This window comes from Erythrolamprus reginae, chromosome Z, assembly GCF_031021105.1.
Source record: "Erythrolamprus reginae isolate rEryReg1 chromosome Z, rEryReg1.hap1, whole genome shotgun sequence".
NCBI lineage: Eukaryota > Metazoa > Chordata > Lepidosauria > Squamata > Dipsadidae > Erythrolamprus > Erythrolamprus reginae.
In genome coordinates, this window is record NC_091963.1 from 134,342,531 (window position 1) to 134,359,893 (window position 17,363).

Consider the following 17,363-nt stretch of genomic DNA (forward strand, 5'->3'; position numbering starts at 1 on the left):
GCAATGGCCAATTAGTCTAGCCGACAGATAACCGGCTGCTCCAAACAAGAATATAAACGCTCTCCGCAACTGAATTAATTCCACGCGATGCAGAGTCCTGGAAATACGATTCACACAGGTTGCTTCCAGCAATGCCGCCCACTGCCTACCGTGCTGATTAGCCCCTCCTGGTCCAGCCCATTAAGGGGGCGGGGCCTTTTCTCCATCAAATTGGCAGATCTCCGCCTCTCTGCCCTGCATGGTTTAGCATCCGCCAAGGCCAGTAGTTCCTCCCCCTCTTCCTCACTGGCATGCTAGCTCTCTCCAGCCAAACCATGTTCTACTGGTGGTTCAGGGTCAGCACTATCGGATGTGCCAAGAATACTCTCTCGTACTCTCCCGAGGCCTCCGAGGAGGAACTGTCATCCACAGGAGACATCACAGTGGCCTAAGCCACCCAGTTGGGCTTTGTGCCTAAGGTGAAACTAGAACTCACAGCCTCCTGGTTTCCAGGCAAGCACCTTCACCACAACACCAAGCTTTGAGTGAAGGACACTGTCCCTGTTCCTATTTGTGGTTTGCATGAATCCAAAAATCAGGCCCCACAACACTATCCATATTTTGGATTAAAGGCCTTTACTGTAGGCCAGTGATGGCGAACCTTTTTTTCCTTGAGTGCCAAAAGAGCACGCATGCGCACTATCACGCATGAGCAAGTGTCCACAGCCACACTCCGGGTTTTCGGAGAAGGGCGGCGTACAAATCTAATAAATAAAATAAAATAATAATAATAATAATAATAATAATAATTATTATTATTATTATTATTATTATTAAATGCCTGGGAAAAGCGAAAACAGCTTCCCTCATGTTGTTCAGCCACTTTTAAAAGCAGATTGGATCAAGGCTTGTAAATCTGGAAGGCACAATGTTTTTTCTGGCTTACAGGTAACAGTTTCAAAACTCAAGTTGCAGCTGAACAATAGATGATGATTTTCTTATTCAGGGTCAGAACAAAAGTCGACCTGTCTTGTATTTTAGAAAGTGGCAACAGGCAGAGGAGATATTTTGAGACGTGAAAAGACATGATAGGGACGCAGCCCACCCTACTAAATACCAGCAACTTTAAAGATTTGTGGACTTCAATTCCCAGAAATTCCCCAGCCAGCTATGCTGCATTTGCTGCTTTCTCGAGGAAAACTGGCTAATCCTACATCTCCCAGGCAATGTCATATTTGGAAACATTGGGTGATGTGGGGGAAATCATATACTGCTCAAAAAAATAAAGGGAACACTCAAACAACACGTCCTAGATCTGAATGAATGAATGAATGAAATATTCTCATTGAATATTTTGTAATTTCTTCAATTTGAATTTCTTCAATTACTTTTATATAATTATCAAACAAAATTCTTCTTTTCATCTAGATTAATATGTTGACTTAATGAACTAAGAATATATTCTTTTTCTGTATTTAAAATTAACTTCTAAGAAGATGTTTGTATGTCTGTGCGTTTTTTTAATGAAAAAATCAATAGTTTATTATTAAATTTTTTTTAAAAAGAATATTTTGTTCTGTACAAGGTTGAATGTGCACAATAGCATGTGAAATGGATTGTCAATCAGTGTTGCTTCATAAGTGGACAGTTTGATTTCACAGAAGTTTGATTTACTTGGAGAAATACTGTGTTTAAGTGTTCCCTTTATTTTTTGACCAGCGTACAATCACACTATCCATTTCTTCCTCCATTTACTTTTTATCCAATGCAGCAATGCTTTTTCCCCGACTAGGTTTCTTTGGTTAAAACACTAGCAGATATCTCTGTTAAGGTTGCAATTTTGGCAGCGTTTACTTGCATCCGCCGGCAGGACCAAGATCCAAAAATCTCCTACATGATTTATTTTACAGCTACTTTCCCTCAGAAAAGCTCACGGAGGCACAGAATCTACCTTACTTATATCTTTGCAATGGCCTCGTGAAATAGGCTTCAAAAGGTGCTATAAAAGGCTTAAGTTCATTGTACAGGTAATCCTCAACTTACCACCACAATTGAGGGGGGGAAATGTATGTTTACTAAAGTGAGACGCTTCTTAAATGAATTTTGCCCCATTTTACAACCTTTCCTGCCACTTTGGCTAAGTGAATCACTGCAGTTGTTAAGAGGATCTGCCTTCCCCATTGACTTTGCTTGTTAGAAGGTTGTAAAAGGGGATCACAAGACACAGGGACAACCGTCGTAAATAGGAGTCAGGGGCCAAGCATCTGAATTTTGATTCCGTGACCAAGGGGATTTATTTATTTATTTATTTATTTATTTATTTATTTATTTATTTATTTATTTATTTATTTGATTTATATGATAAAAACAATATGTAGCAATCCAATAATAAAACAACTAAAAACCCTTATTATAAAAAACAGACATACATACTGACATACCATGCATAAACTGTAGAGGCCCAGGAGGAAAGAACATCTCAGTTCCCCTGTGCCTGACGGCAGAGGTGGGTTTTAAGGAGCTTACAAAAGGCGAGGAGGGTGGGGGCAATTCTGATCTCTGGAGGGAGTTGGTTCCAGAGGGCTGGGGCCGCCACAGAGAAGGCTCTTCCCCTGGGTCCCGCCAAACGACATTCTTTAGTTGACGGGACCCAGAGAAGGCCCACTCTGTGGGACCTAATCAGTCGCTGGGATGTTGCATTGGTCATAAGTGTGAAAATTTGTCTTTTTTTCCCAATGCCATTGTAACTTCAGACAGTTACCCTATGAACTGTTGTAATTCGAGGACTACCTGTACTAAAGTCTGAAACTGAGCAAGAAACTGAACTGGAATCTGCAAAATTGGGATTTATGAAACCCCAGGAGAAAAAAAAGCTTGGACAATTTTTTTTTTTAAAAATAGAGGGAAACATGTTTTTAAACCTTTATATACCAGAATAAAAAGCTTCAAACACAACGAATGAATAGAACATATAGAATTCCCTATGTTATTTATTAATTTCACCTCTTACCCCCGACCCCCCCTTCCCCATATAAAAGAAGACATGAACATCATTTTCTCCCCCACCCCACCTCCCGCAGCCAAGTAATCTCAGCAATTTCAATGAATCTGGACTTGTCAAAAGTGCTTCTGGGACACTTCAGGCTGGAAACAAAAATTCCCAAGAGTAGATGGATGGGTGGAATAGAAGGGAGGCAGGAGCCCTGACCGAAAGCGGAAATTGTGCAGATGGCAACATCTGACCCCAAATTCTCCTTAGCTTCCTGGAAGCCTCTGCCCTACTTAAGCCTCGACATTCTTAAACCTCGAAAGGAAGGAAGCCCACATTTCTAAGGGATGAGTCACAGTGGCGCATTCTTCCTCGTTCTGCCCCTTTCCATTTTGTTCAATTCGGTTTCCAGCTCTAAAATTTCAAGTCACCAACCAATAACCTGAAGGCGATTCAAAAGAAGCTAAAGTGACCGAAAGTCACGTTGAGTCAGTTAAAAGTGACTGAAAGGCCCTAAATGTGCAATAAGGACGCTTGTGTTCAAATAAATGGGAGCATTGACTTCAGGCACACGTTTCTAAATTTCTAGGTTTGGAAAGTTCTAATGTAATGAGGTTTAAGAGGCAATTTTAAGAATACAGTGATCCCCCGGGTACTGCGACCCCGATCATTGCAAAATGGCTATATGGCGATTTTTCAACCCGGAAGTAAAAACACCATCTGCGCATGCGCGCCCTTTTTTTCTATGGGCACGCATGCGTAGATGGCGCCGGGCAGATCAGCTGCTGGGCGGCTTCCCTAGGTCTTCCCCCTCTTGCTGGCAGGAGGGCGAGCGGCGGGCATCAGCGAGGAGTTTCCCCACCGCCCACGCAAACTCCTCGCTGCCGCCCGCCCTTCGCCCGCCCACGCCGTTCATTCTCGCCGCTTCCCAGCTGAGTCCTGAAGCGGGCGGCGGACAAGCTGAGTCCCCTTCCCAGGAACCCCAATCTTCGGCTCCTCGCTAGCGCTGCGGAAGTAAAAACACCATCTGCGCATGCGCAGATGGTGTTTTTACTTCCGCAGCACTACTTCGCAAAAACCCGATCATTGCTAGGGGTCCTGGAACGGAACCCTCGCAATGATCGGGGGATCAGTGTATTCCCCATCCTGCTCAGGAATACAGAGCGACTTAAAGCACATTGAGATTTTTTTTTTTTTAAGAAACAAAACCTAAAACAAGTTCAGTGTTCATCTGTTTTTGAAAAGAGCAAAACTGAACAGCTTCCCCACCAACCTAGAAATCTCTAGGCTTCTCCCAAAATCCTAGTTAGCATTTTCTTTTGGAAATTGTATCCCAGGTTTCATAACTCGGAAGAGCTGATAAGAGGAAGATCCAAAGACTTATAGATCAATTTCCTTCCATTCTCAAACTTCGCAAGGAACATTACAGAGACAAGGTGAAATACCAAATACTGTATAATACAATGCATTTTCTTACTTTTATTACTACATGTAGGTCAGCGGTTCAGATTTCACCACCGGCTCAAGGTTGACTCAGCCTTCCATTGTTAGGAAGTGGTTAAAATGAGGACTCGGATTGTGGGGGCAATAGGCTGGCTCTGTTAAAAAGTGCTATTGCTAACATGTTGTAAGCCGCCCTGAGTCTAAGGAGAAGGGCGGCATAAAAATCGAATGAATGAATGAATGAATGAATGAATGAATGAATGAATGAATGAATGATAGATAAATAAATAAATAAATAAATAAGTAAATTTGTAAGTCTTCTCTAACCTCTATGTGGAGGTGGTAGTTTCTATCATCTCTCACTTGCTCGCTCACTATTCTATACACAGGCTGGGTTTAAGGGAACTGTACTGCAAATATTTTGGAGTTTTACTCAGTTTTACAGAATATAGAATAACAGAGCCAGAAGGGGCCTTGGAGGTCTTTTAATCCAACCCTTGCTCAAGCAGGAGGCCTTATACCGGTGATGGCGAACCTTTTCTGGTTCATGTGTCATTTCCTCCCCATCCCACATGCGCACAACCTTCATGCGCTACCCTCTGATCATGCGCACAGATTTCATTGAAGCCTGGGATGGTGAAAAGATGGCCAAACTTCTGGTTTGCCCACTGTGCCATTTTTCACACTCTGGGGCTGCAGGGAAGCTTCCCTGAGGCATCCAGAGGGCGAAATGGCCTTGCCCAAGGCCAAAGGACAGCTGGCCAGCCTACGCACGCATGCTGGAGCTGACGTAGGGCCATGTCTCACGTGCTGTCTGAAATGACTCCGCGTGCCACCTGTGGAACACATGCCGTAGGTTCTCCGTCACTGCCCTACACCCATCCAGACAAATGGCTTAATTCTTAAAAAACCGTCCGTAATGGAGCACCCACTGCGAGTGGATTAATGGGAATACATCAAGATAAATAACTTTTCTTGGTGAAATGAGGGAAAATAGGAATGATTTGGGGATGAAATAGTCAGGCAAAAACAGTACCACACCCAGCCATTTCTGGCTCAAAGCCATTCTCTTGATTAATGGTCACTTATAAATAAATGTCACTTTCACGGCCTTTGTCCTTGGTTCTAGGTTGGATCTCTCCTTGATAAAAATGACCTTTTTAGGTACAACCACCGGGATTAGCATGTACTTGTGCCACTGAGTTCTACTGGCTGCTGAAGAAATTTCCATGTTGTGATTCAATGCCGTCTATTTTGGGAAGAAAGTTACAACTGCAAAGAGAAATGGGTGAAAAGTTCCTAATTCACTTAATCTCTTCTTCAAATTGTCTACATGGTTTTGCAGACCACAAGAAGACTGGACGCTCGTATGAAGCAAAGGCTCTAACACGGCGATGGTGAACCTTTTTTGTCTCGAGTGCCACAAGGGGGCACACACATGCAATAGCGTGCATGCATCCTCACACCCATAATGCAATGCTCTCTCCCCTGCGCATGCGTACAATCCCCCCCCCCTCGGCTGCCTCCCGGCGCATGCACCCAGGCCTCACTGAAGCCTCCGGACTTCCGATAGGCCCCTTGGCCTGTTTTTTGAAATTTATTTATTTATTTATTAGATTTGTATGCCGCCCCTCTCAGTAGACTCGGGGCGGCTCACAACAATAACAAGAACAATGTAAAAAACCAAATCTAATAATTTAAAAAACACTAAAAACCCCATTATTAAAAGCAAACACACACACAAACATTCCATGTATAAACTGTATAGGCCCGGGGGAGATGTTTCAGTTCCCCCATGCCTGACGACAGAGATGGGTCTTAAGAACTTTACGAAAGGCAAGGAGGGTGGGGGCAACTCTGATATCTGGGGGGAGTTGATTCCAAAGGGTCGGGGCCGCCACAGAGAAGGCTTTTCCCCTGGGTCCCGCCAAACGACATTGTTTAGTTGACGGGACCTGGAGAAGGCCAACTCTGTGGGACCTAACTGGTCGCTGGGATTCGTGCGGCAGAAGGCGGTCCCGGAGATATTCTGGTCCGGTGCCATGAAGGGCTTTATAGGTCATAACCAACACTTTGAATTGTGACCGGAAATTGATCGGCAACCAATGCAGACTGCGGAGGTTCAGGAGGATTTCCTGAAGCCTGGGGATGGCGAAAAACGGGCCAGCTGGAAGTTCATTTCTGAACTTCTAGTTGGCCTTGGCCCATTTTTCACTGTCCCCAGGCTTCACGGGCCTTTCCTGAAGCTCAGGAAGAGCAAAAACAGCCAAAAAGGCCAAAAATCAGCTTGCCAACACACACATGCGTGTTGGAGCTGACATAGGGCAACATCTTGCGTGCTCTCAGATATGGCTCCGCGTGCCACCTGCGGCACATATGCCATAGGTTCACCATCCCTGCTCTAACATATAGTAATTCAACCCTTTTAATTTTCTATTTAAAATTTTGATCTACAGGGTATCTCAAAAAAAAATGTATACGCATTTTAAATAATTGTAAACTTGGCATTTATTATAATTTTATTATTTCAAAAATGTAAAAATATTTACAAGTATCATTTTATTGTTTTTTTTCACTGCATTTTAACTAATTTTAAATAATTGTAAATAGCCAATAATTAAACTGTTTGTGTTTATTTTGCAGATTCAATCCCTGAACACAATAATGACAGCCAGACTAACCTTTGAAAACAAATAAAAACAATAAAAAACAATAAAATGATACTTGTGAATATTTTTACATTTTTGAAATAATAAAATTATAAATAAACACCAAGTTTATAGTTATTTAAAATGTGTATACATTTTTGGGACACCCTGTATATGTCATTTAAAATGAATTGCAAGGAAGTGTTTTTAATAGGAAAGTGAACACAAGAACAAGGGGACACAATCTGAAGTTAGTTGGGGGAAAGTTCAAAAGCAACGTGAGAAAATATTATTTGACTGAAAGAGTAGTAGATCCTTGGAACAAACTTCCAGCAGACGTGGTTGGTAAATCCACAGTAACTGAATTTAAACATGCCTGGGATAAACATATATCCATTGTAAGATAAAATACAGGAAATAGTATAAGGGCAGACTAGATGGACCATGAGGTCTTTTTCTGCCGTCAGTCTTCTATGTTTCTATGAATTTCACCACCCTCCCATTCCCTGTTACTACCACCAAAGTGTCCCTGTGGTGAAGGATTTGCCAGTGGTACCAGCATTGCCTGGGGGACGCCTAGTTGGGGACTCCTTTCACGTTGAAGTTGCGCATAAGAAAAGGCACTGAAGGAGCCCAGTGGCTCATTAGGTTAGAACGCTGGGGTGATGAGCAACATGTTTGAGATCTGTTGCTGCTGCTGGGGAGAGGGGCGCTCCTGGTGAAATGAGGCAAAATAGGAATGATTTGGGGATGAAATAGTCAGGCAAAAACAGTACCACAAATAAGTAAATACAGTGGTCCCTCGATTTTCGCGGGTTCGAACTTCACGAAACGGCTATACCACGGTTTTTCAAAAATATTAATTAAAAAAATACTTTGCGGGTTTTTTCCCTATACCAGGGTTTTTCCCTCCCGATGACATCATACGTCATCGCCAAACTTTCGTCCACCTTTAATAAATATTTTTTAAAATAAACTTTAATAAACATGGTGAGTAATAATCTAAATGGTTGCTAATGGAATGAGAAATTGCAGTTTAGAGGTTTAAAGTGCTAAGGGAAGGCTTGTGATACTGTTCATAGGCAAAAATAGTGTATTTATTTCCGCATCTCTACTTCGCGGAAATTCGACTTTCGCGGGCGGTCTCGGAACGCACCCCCCGCGAAAATCGAGGGAACACTGTAAGCTTTTTTTCTGCCCACTGCAGAAATTAAAACCAAAACCACCCCAAAATTTATTTAAAATATTAAAAAATAATCACCAACAGATGCAGAAATTATTCCACCCGCCTTATACTCTTGCTGGTATTACTGCTAATTTATTTTGCTTTCTGTCTGAGACCATGGACAGTCTTTGACCAATCAGGAGATGCAAATGCAGCTATAATCAGATCAAGGGTCTAACTCGCTATAAGGTAGCCACAATCCAGAAAAAAAATATAAACACAGACCTGTGACACAGGATGTCAGCCTTGTGAAACTTCCTAAGCAAGCATTTAAGAAAACAAATCAAATTTGGAGACAACTTCAATTAACAGCTGTTTCTGTGGGCTGGCATTTAAAAAAACCCATCAGTCAGCCCACTTCCCCTTCCAACACCACAACCGCCAGCTGTAGTTTCCCTTTTCCTTCTCTAGAGTAATATCTTGCCTGCCTTGCCAAATGACAGAGATGGTAACTCACACTGCAACATTTTTTGATGATTCGATAGATTTGGGTAAACTTTTAAAACTGCCTCGGCAGCTAATCTTAGCTGAAAATTGGGATATATCTAGAATCAATAAATGTTAGGGATATAAGACTTCAAAAGACATACAGTGATACCTCATCTTACAAACGCCTCGTCATACAAACTTTTTGAGATACAAACCTGGGGTTTAAGATTTTTTTGCCTCTTCTTACAAACTATTTTTACTTTACAAACCCACCGCCGCCGCTGGGATGCCCCACCTCCGGACTTCCGTTGCCAGCGAAGCACCTGTTTTTGAACTGCTGGGATTTCCCTGAGGCTCCCCTCCATGGGAAACCTCACCTCCGGACCTCCGTGTTTTTGTGATGCTGCAGGGGAATACCAGCAGGGGAATACCAGTAGTGTAAAAACGGGTGCTCCGTTGGCAACGGAAATCCGAAGGTGGGGTTTCCCAGCGAGGGGAGCCTCAGTGAAATCGCAGCATCGCAAAAACACAGAGGTCCGGAGGTGGGGTTTCAAGGACTTCGGTGTTTTTGCAATGCTGCAATTTCACTGATGCTCCCTTCGCTGGGAAACCCCACCTCCGGACTTCCATTGCCAACGAAGCACTAGTTTTTGCGATGCTGGGATTCCCCTGCAGCATCGCAAAACCACAGAAGTCTGGAGGTGGGGTTTCCCATGGAGGGGAGCCTCAGGGAAATCCCAGCAGCACAAAAATGGGCGTTTCGGCTGAATTTTGGGCTTGCACGCATTAATCGCTTTTCCATTGATTCCCATGGGAAACATTGTTTCGTCTTACAAACTTTTCACCTTAAGAACCTTGTCCCGGAACCAATTAAGTTTGTAAGACAAGGTATCACTGTATATTATTATCTCCTCAGAATACTCTTCGGATGAATGGAACCTCATGCATTTTATCTGTATTACAGTAGACAGCGAGTCTCTTCTGCCAAAGCTTAACCAAATTGCCAGAAACGAAGAATATACATAGCATAATTTGCAGATAAAATGTCCTAGGCAAGGTTAGGATAAAAAGTACAGTAGCATGAAAACTAGCACTGCGTCAGTTTTGGAAGCCATTTCCCTCTACTTTTACAGCTTACTAACTGCCACATACTTTAGTCTGGGAAATTGGGAGGGGTTTTTGGTTGGAGCGATGGAAGATTAGCCCTAGCAACATTCTTTACTCTGGGAATCAAGGATACTTGCCTGCATCTGGATGGGAGTGACTGGGAGATTTCCAGTTGAGTGTGAATATTGGATTGTGATGAACCTGTGGCTGTAGAGCAGGGCTGTGAACTTTCAACTGGTTGGGGAAAACCTGGAAGCATTCAGATTCATGTCTTCCCCAATGTGCCAACACGACATCTTTAATAAAGTGGAACTTTGAGGAACTTCTGGCCTTGGAGTTTTATTTCACTGGGGGTGTTTTTTGGAACCCTGACACACTTGTTTCTTTTACTTACAAATTAAAATTTTCTTTTGGAGAAATTTGCTTTTCTTGTCCAATGGACTAGATCATGCAGGACATATACCACTCTATAAGAGGAGCAATTGGCCAATGGACACAGAATCCAATGCTCTCACCATCTTTCTTTCATTTATCTAAACCAGGGGTCCCCAAACTTGGCAAGATTAAGACTTGTGGACTTCAACTCCCAGAATTCTCCAACCAGCATAGCTGGCTGGGGAATTCTGGGAGTTGAAGTTCAGATATCTTCAAGTTGCCAAGGTTGGGAAACACTGCTCTAGAGCACAGGTCTGCAATAAACTTTTGGTGGCCCGTGGAGCACATGGGTAGAGAAGCTGCTTTGGGATAACGAATGGCCAGTCCTCTGACTAGAGCTCTGGAATATGGAACTGGCCAGGCAGCTCGAGGTGGTGCTGGAAATCTCTGCCATAGAGGGAGGTACATGCAACTTGCAACTTTGCAGTGCAGCCCTCACAAGCTGGCATTAGGTAATGGTGCAAGGAGTATGGGGGGTGGCAGCACAGGCAGGATGAAGCAACAGGTATTGGCAACCCCAGCCTCTGCTATGGCTTCCTGTCGGCTGAACCAATCAGTGACTGTCCCCGTCCCTTCCCTTTCAACTCATTCCTTGCCTGGTCTGAGAAGGGAAATTTGGGAAATGAAGATTTGCTCCATATTCCAGACTGGGAGTGAAGCTTTGTTTCTTGTAGGATTCGCGGGAGTTTCTTCCAGCCCTTATTGGTGCTTCACACACCTCAGTCTCTTGATGAGAGGCTTAAGTCACTGGCCTGGCCCATGAGATGAGAGAGAGAGAATCAGAAAGAGAAAGAGAGAGAATGTGAGAGACAGAGAAAATGAGAGAATGAGAGAGAACGAATCAGAATGAGAGAGACAGAGAGAGAGAGATTGAAAGAGAATGAAAAAATCAGAGAGAAAGAGGAAGGAAGGAAGGAAAGAAAAGAGAGGGAAAGAGAGATGAGAGAGTAGGAGAAAGAGAAAATCAGAATGAGAGAGAGAATGAAAGAGACAGAGAATGAAATAGAGGTAGGAGAGAGATGAAAGAAGAACGAGAGGGGGAGAAAGAGAATCAGAATGAGAGAGAGCATGAAAGAGAATCAGAATGTGTGTGAGAAAAAGAGAGATGAGTGGGAGAAAGGGAAAATCAGAGAGAATCAAAGAAAGAGAATCAGAATGAGAGAAAGAAAGAAAGAGAGGAAAAGAGGGATGAATGGGAGAAAGAGAAAATCAGAGAGAGAATCAAAGAAAGAGAATCAGAATGAGAGAAAGAGGGAAAGAGGGATGAATGGGAGAAAGAGAAAATCAGAGAGAGAGAGAATCAGAATGAGAGACGGAGACAGAGAGAATGAAAGAGAGAATGAGTGGGGGGAGAAAGAGAATCAGAATGAGAGAGAGAATGAGAGAATGAAAGAGAGAATGAAAGAGAATCAGAATGAGAGACAGAGAATGAGAGAAAAAGAAAGAGAAGGAAAGATTTGTGAGCCGCCCCGAGTCTTCGGAGAAGGGCGGCATACAAATTTAATAAATTGAATTGAATTGAAAGAGAAATGAGAGTGGGAGAAGAGAAACTCAGACACACACACACACACACAAACACAATAGAATGAGAGAATGAGAGACAGACAGACTGAATGAAAGAGAGAATGAGAGGAGGAGAAAGAAAATCAGAATGAGAGAGAATGAAAGAGAAATAGGAGAAAGATTAAAGAGAATGAGGGGGGGGAGAAAGAGAATCTGAATGAGAGAGAGAATGAGAGAATGAAAGAGAATTTAAACAAGAGAGAAAATGAGAGAGAAAGAGGGGGAAAGAGAGATGAGAGTGGGAGAAAGAGAAAATCAGAAAGACACACACTCAGAGAGAATCAGAATGAGACAGAATGAGAAAGATAATGAAAAAAAGAATGAAAGGGAATCAGGAAAAAGAGAATCAGAAAGAGAGAATCAGAAAGAGAAAGAGGAGGAGGGAAAGGTGGGGGAGGGGGGGGAGAGAGTGCCTGAAGGACCCAATCCTGTCACTGGGAGTCCAGGCACTTCAGTAAGCATCGCGCTGGATTCGTGATAATGGTCCATGGGATATAGAATTATGGATTTAGTGGTCCCTGGGGTCTAAAAGGTTGGTGACCCCTACTCTAGAGCACCCTATTTGTTTTTAACCTACCCTAATAAAAGCAGGGTTGAAAAAGAATTACAGTGGTAACTCTACCTAAGAATGCCTCTACTTAAGAACTTTTCTAAATAAGAACCGGGTATTCAAGATTTTTTTGCCTCTTCTTAAGAACCATTTTCTACTTAAGAACCCGAGCCCGGAAAAATTTCCCAGGAAATTTGAGAGCGGCACAAAGGCCCGGCCAGTTTCCTGCCATTCCCCCTTTAATCCCGGCTATCTCTGGTTTTTCTCGGCTTTTCGGGGGCGCGTAAGGAGGCTTTGACAGCCCAGAGCAAACGGAGCATTTTCCTTTCTCTGGGTGCTTGGAGAGGGAATAAACCATTTCTCTGTGGTGACTCCCTCCTGCTGCCTCCCACACACCCGGTGCAAGGTTGCCTCCCAGAGCGTCCAGGCGCGAAAAGGCAAAAGGGGGCGCTTTGCCCCAGCCAGATCAACTCAGCTTCAGCCAAACCGAGGAGTCACCACAGTGAAGGAAAGGTGCCGGCTACAAAGCGAGCGAGCGAGCGAGAGGAGAGAGGAGCCCTTCAGCATGGGAAGGAAAAGGCAGCAGGTAGCAGCAGAAAAAGCAGCAGCCATCTTTCTGTCAAAGGAGCAGGAGGTTCCCCTCTCTCACCCGCCTAGATTTCTCTCTCTGGTGCAGTGTGTGGGAGGCAGCCTCACGCCAGGTGTATGGGAGGCGCATGCTCTTCCTCGCCGCCTCAGAGTCCCTCTTTTTTTTTTAAGCCTTAAAGTTTTGGATTTTTTTGATTCCCCTCACTTCACCTTCTTCCTTCAGCAGCAACTGCCCTCCTCCTCTTCTTCCTCCTCTTCCTCCTCCCACCCAAATTCTGAGCTTTTATTTCTTTCTTAATGGGTTTGCACACATTATTTGCTTTTGCATTGATTCCTATGGAAGAAATTGCTTCTACTTAAGAACGTTTCTACTTAAGAACCTGGTCACGGAACGAATTAAGTTCTTAAGTAGAAGTACCACTGTACATGAATCCAGTATAAAGAGCAAATGACATGAATTGTCGATGAAACTTAGACAGTACAGCCAAGTGCAGCTATAAATGGGCAGTTTTTAGTAATTCAATAATCAACCCATATCCAGTTCAACATGACTAAGGAACTTTGATTTTCATTCCTTTGATGACAGATGGGATACAAACATGCAAATACTTATGCATAATTATTTGTGCAATAAACACATTCACTACAGCATTTAATACGCATAAGATGTGAGTTTTCCAGGAAACAAAATCCTGTGGAGACGTGTTCAATAAGCATTTTAGAGCCGGGGTGGCGCAGCAGGTAGAGGGTGCTGTACTGAAGGCCACTGAAGCTGACTGTAGATTTGTATGTCAGCGGTTCAAATCTCATCACCGGCTCAAGGTTGACTCAGTCTTCCATCCAGGTGGGTAAAATGAGGACCTGGATTGTGGGGGCAATATGTTGGCTCTGTTAAAAAAAATGTGCTATTGCTAACATGTTGTAAGCTGCCTTGAGTCGAAGGAGAAAGGCGACATAAAAATTGAATGAATGAATAATACTAAATTTGATCTTAGGGAAAAGGAACCATGAAATTCCAACATATTTTTTAAAAAGCAACAACAATCGCCTAATAATATATACTACTCCGAATTCACAAAAATTGCCTGAAGAGAAACATTTTCATAGAAAAAAAATTACTCTGAAAAATGTTTTGGTGCACATTTCTGGATACAAATATTGATAACAAATAAAGGGAAATATTCTTTTGATGCCTTAATGATAAACAGTTGATGGAAACAGTTACTTTGAAAGTAACAAAATCATGTAAAAGTTACTATTTCTTATAATAGTTTAAAGACTGAAACATTTTCCCTGTGTAAAAAATAAAAAGTAGGGGTTGTTTTTTTTTAAAGCAAACCAGAAGAGGAAGCATGTTCTTTAAAATGCTTAAAATGCATTTTTAAAATGCAAAACTTTGGCTATAGTATGGAGAAGGAAATATTTACCTTATTCTCCATGCTGGAGAAAATGTAAATGCAGTTAATAGTCATCAGATCCAGAAAAGAATGATTTCTACTAACGTGAAATTTGTCTCTTGCTTGCTTAACTTTAAAAGTGAACTAGACAAAGATCCAGATGCAATACTGCAGCTATAACTCATGACAGCTGCATGAAACAGCCATGTTCACAGGTAAACTGCATGAACTGGGCACTAGGGGAGCTGTAGTCTATACATAATTTGAAGACACCACAGTAGAAAGAATTAAGATAAGGCTGCTTATTTTATAGGTTAAAATAAAGCCTATTTGCGTCTTTTCTTTTCACATCTCATACATCGTGGCTCACTTTTCTGGATGGAATAATTTTTATATCCTGAAACCACTGACAATCCAAAAAATGCAGAAAAAAATGTATCTTTTTTCTAGAAATCTCAAGGAATTCCAAGATAAGGAAATGAAGATTGATTATTGGAAAGAACAATTACTGTTAATAACATATATTTAATCTTTGGTTAGGGGAGAGAGGAAGAATAAGAGGCAGTAAATATTAAATAACAAAATCCAGGCAATTCAATCATTTGAATGTTAAAGTATCCACCAATTTTGATGAGCTCCCAATCCCATTCTTTCCCAGCTGGGAATTCTACAGATGCCAAAAAGATTCCATCTCTTACTTTCTTTAAGAGCGTTGGAAGTGTTGGGAAAAACTAGTCAAAAGTAGCATAAACATGCGCAAAATGTTTGGTACAATACTATTCTGTGAAAATACTGAGTGTAAGTTTAGTTTGTTGCCTTCCAAATTCATTAATTAAAATACTTACTCCTAAAAATGAAATATTTAAAACTTTTTTAAAAGCAATTTTTTTGAAAATCCTTTCAAAATTCAGCCTGCCCCACCCCCTCAACTCTTCTTTATCATCCATCAGCTAGTCATGATTATATAGCCAATTAGTTTTATATGACTCAGTGAAGGTTAAGCACACATGAAACACAAGTCCACAAAAATGAAGCAGACTAACTATGCAATCCGGAGGTACAATTATACTTCAAAGTTAATTTATTTATTATTTATTAATTATTAATTATTAATTAAATTTATACACTTCCCAACTCCTGAAGGACTCTGGGCAGCATGCAACAAAAATTAAACATCAAAAACAATTTAAAAACCCACATTAATGAAATCACACATTCCTTCTGTGGCTGGATCTAGGAGAAAACTACCCGATCAGTGGCCCTGTGTTGCAACAGTGATTCCCAGCTGTCATAACTAGAAATTATTGAGGATTTAAAAACATTTCTAATTTGAAGATTTAATGAAAATAATTTGATGTTTTTCTAGCAGGTTTTTTTTTACATTTCTCATTGTCCATTACCTGAATATCACAGCTGTTGCCTCATTCCATTATGTCCTAAGTTTGCCTGAAACAAAGCTAACACATGTACTCTAAGATAGGAGTCTCCAACCTTGGCAACTTTAAGATTTGTGGACTTCAACTCCCAGAATTCCTCAAACAGCAAAGCTCAACAAAGCTGTCTGAGGAATTCTGGGAGTTGAAGTCCACAAGTCTTAAAGTTGCCAAGTTTGGAGACGCCTGCTCTAAGAGACCTAGAGACCACAGGACCCTGAAGGTCACTGACAAAACTGACTCTGGGTAAGATAGCCACTGAGAGAATATATAATCTCTCAAACAACCTGAACATCAGGAGAAAGCAAGCTCTTTGACTTCCTCTTTTTTCTTGAAACTGAAATTGCAAGGAGGAATTTAGGAAGCAAAGGCATTTTAGGCTGGAACTGTACCGGTAGTCCTTGAGATACAAGCACAATTGAGCACAAAATTTATATTGCTCAGTGAAACATTTGTTAAATGAATTTAGCCCCATTTTATTACCCCTTTTGCCACAGTTATTAAGTGAATCACTATAGGTGCTAAATTAGAAACATGATTACTAAGAGAATCTTAACCCATTGACTTTGCTGGTCAAAATGTCACAAAAAAATCATATGACTTAGGGACACTACAACTGTCATAAATGTGACTCAGTTATCAAGCATCTGAACATAAATCAGGGGGATACAGCAATAGTCATGTGTATGAAAAGTAGTCATAAACCACTTTCTTCAGTGCTGCTGTAACTATGAATGGTCAATAAATGAATTGCTGTAAGTCAAGGACTAGCCATATTTCTCTTTTACCCACAGTATTTCCAAGTCAGGCCAGGCTAAAAGTAAAGGAGGCAAATGAGAAATAATGTTCCTATATACTACAGCTGGAAGATATTTTGGAAAGGTGAATAAAAGTGTGGAAACCTGAGGAAAACCTCAGGTTCAAATTTTCCCTTAGCCTTTCCCTTAGTTGTGTATTATTTTAAACTTCGTATCTTCATCAAAATTACAAGGTTGTTATGAAAACATGGCGGAGTGAGAACATGTATTTCACCTTGTGGTTCTGAAAGAAAAATAGCAAATGCAATAATAATAGTTGCTTAACTTTTTAAATTAAATTGAACTAATAATGCATGTGTACTTATCATTCTTCAACAGTGGACAGCCATGTAACTCTGGAGAACTGATATGAAAGCAATACAGGAGCCTGGGGTTTTTGAAGAATATCTGTTTTATCAATGATATACTATCTCTGAATACAGACATTCAGCTAAGAACTGTATTGATTAATAACCCCTGACAGGCTGTTCTAATCTATATTCAAAGCTATCAAAAGGTAGCAGTTACTATGAAAACACATTATAATAATGGATTTATAGCATGAAGCAGCATTTCTTTGCACCTCTGAATAGTCTATCAATCCATTTCATTTTATTCTCCATTTGTATTACACATACTAACGTGCTCCATTCTCATAAATAATCTTTATTTAAAACTTAACCTGCACTATCAAATTTGCTGGTGGCACATTGATATTCAATTGGAGCTGGGCAGCAGATATACAGAGTCCAATTGGAGTTGAGCAGCAGATAAATCCCA

At 41.4% G+C, this 17,363-nt stretch overlaps 1 protein-coding gene across 3 annotated transcripts in view; it reads right to left on the reverse strand.

Annotated features, from left to right (window-relative positions):
• Positions 1 to 17,363, reverse strand: part of EPN1 (epsin 1) — a 57,581-nt gene that overhangs the window by 39,310 nt on the left and 908 nt on the right. The window lies entirely within an intron of this gene.